At 46.1% G+C, this 2,312-nt stretch overlaps 1 protein-coding gene across 1 annotated transcript in view; it reads left to right on the top strand.

Moving 5' to 3' along the window:
- Positions 1–411: 411 nt before the first annotated feature.
- T265_00806 (hypothetical protein) overlaps positions 412–2,312 on the top strand; it is a gene marked incomplete at both ends in the record, with an annotated part of 16,482 nt that continues 14,581 nt past the window's right edge. The window contains one exon of the mRNA XM_009164678.1: positions 412–529. The remainder of the gene's footprint in view (positions 530–2,312) is intronic.

The raw sequence follows: 2,312 nt of genomic DNA, 5'->3' as shown, positions 1-2,312 counted from the left end.
TAAAATCACTACTATGAATACAAATAGGCGTGGCAAAGCATCATGCAAGAAAGTCATTAAATAAGCCTAATCTTGGCTTCCATGAACGTGCTGGCACTCCAGCGAAAGATGAAACCTTATCATCGATGGATATTCGTAAATTCGTTAGTATCCGAAATGCTGCCATCACTATCCTTGAATAAACAAATATGTCGCTATCACTGCCCTCCACCACGCTGACTCATTGCTAGCGGGCAAAATCTCTAGTGTATGGAAAAAGAACTTATTAGGTGCTAGGCAAGTAAGACGAAGTGCTCCGGAAGAGAATACCCGCGCCCAGATTTTATCAACCCACGTGGTCACGTGAACCGTTCAAACCAGATGCGCATTGATGTGTCAGCTGCACTACACTAGCCAATTTATCCGGATGTCCAGCTGAGGCATACACACACAGAACTACATTATCCTCAGAGGTCTGTCAGGCAGTTAAGCGTCTGTCTATGTGTAGAGGCAAATTAACCTCCGGAGTTGCTGCGAATGTCCCAATGCGGTGAGTTTCCAGATGGTGTACATGGATGTGGACAAATTTGTCCTGTAGGTATACCACTTCTTGAAAATGATATGGAATCCTAAGACATCCAGCTTTCAGTGCGTTAGTTCTGGATCTTAGAAACTCCTTTTCTAAACAGCTAAACTTCTTTTCACAATTTTTTCACGTACGAAGTCCCAGAATAAGGTACCTTACCAGGTAATTCGGAAAGTTTTTCGCCTATTCCCGCGTTGTTCCGTGCAGTAGCAAAATGATGGCAAAGACCTATCTTCTGTGTTTTCCTCTTTAGTTAAGCTTGATTCCTCTAAACGAAATCACACTTATCATGCTATTCGGTCATGCACAAAGGCAAAGAGGGAAACTATTGGTTATTTCGATCTGGAGAATAAGCGTAAAAAAAGCCACATTACATACGCCCACAAGCGCCATTATCGAATCCTGACGGAAGTCATCGATACTACTGAATGCAGTAAGCGTGCTGACTGTGGACCCTTCCCCTTGACAGTTCAACATTGAGGCGATAAGATGCGCACACGAAATGGGTCGGGTTTTACGCGCAGAGTGTCCTTCAAAATTATCCATCTGTGGAAGAACCATTACCAGGTCAACCAGAATTTTTCTCGTCCCTTTTATACTACCTATTAGTAGCTTGGAATTGATGCGGAAACATCGGGGAGAGACAAACACGGCAACCCAGTCGAACCACTAGCCACTGCATTGTTATACGGGGTCGATCAACAGGGGGTCGGTTCACAGTTACACCAAATCCTAGTGAGAATAACAAGAAGGAATATACATCCATCCTTCTGTTGTTAAAAATCTCACGTCCCAGTTGGGCATACACGTGGGTAGGCTCCTGAGCTCAAGTTACTCATTCCGATTGTGGGACATTTCTGCCACAGATCACGGTAGAATGCGATTAACAAATGCTGTCATAACCGGCCACTTCGGAACCAACGTCGTTGGCATTTCCGTGAGAAAAGAATCAAAACAATTCAAGCTGTGACAGGAGAAAGTTGCTGTTTAGTAAGACATCCCATTTCATGTTCGAAGAGAAGGCGCAGGTGTTTTTGGATGAACTGACCAAAGTCATCCCGTCCTTTGGTATGCATTTTGCACCCACAAAGTGTAAGGTCATGCTTGTGGACGTGCAGTCACTGAACACGCCTCTTACAATCCAGGGAGAGGCACTGGAAGTTGTGGAGCGTTTTACGTATCTTGGAACTTGCATTAGTTCTGACTGCAGTGTGACAGATGAGGTGAATGCACGAATCTGCAAGGCTCGGTTCGCGTTTGCTAATTTGAGACACCTATGGCGTCAGAATGGTTTATCCCTGAATCTGAAGGGACGTGTGTATCAAGCTACAGTACGGGCTGTTTTATTGTATGGGTGTGAGACTTGGCCTATTCGACCAGCGGACCTGAGACGTCTTCAGGTGTTCGATCATCGTTGTCTCAGAACCATAGCTCGTGTGGGTTGATGTCGACGAATCCGTAACGAGGCAGTTAGAAAGCACGTTTTCGGTTGCGCAACGGGTACTTCCATTGAAGAATGTGTCCAGCACCAGAAGCTGCGTTGGTTGGGACGTGTTGCGTATGCAGAACCATCATTTGCCGAAGAGAGAGTGCTGTTTTCCATGCCCAACTCACAGTGACGTGAACAGAGAGGTGGCCAACCCTTGACTTGGCAGAGGAGTATGAAGGGGATCACGAAACGTTTGGGTGCTGTCGGTTCTGCTCGCCTTCCAGGATGGGGACCGCGTGGTCTTCACTGTGCCTGGTT

Source organism: Opisthorchis viverrini, assembly GCF_000715545.1.
Source record: "Opisthorchis viverrini unplaced genomic scaffold opera_v5_8, whole genome shotgun sequence".
Lineage (NCBI taxonomy): Eukaryota > Metazoa > Platyhelminthes > Trematoda > Opisthorchiida > Opisthorchiidae > Opisthorchis > Opisthorchis viverrini.
The sequence above is the reverse complement of the archived record's forward strand: the minus strand, read 5'-3'. Positions and strand labels throughout refer to the sequence as shown.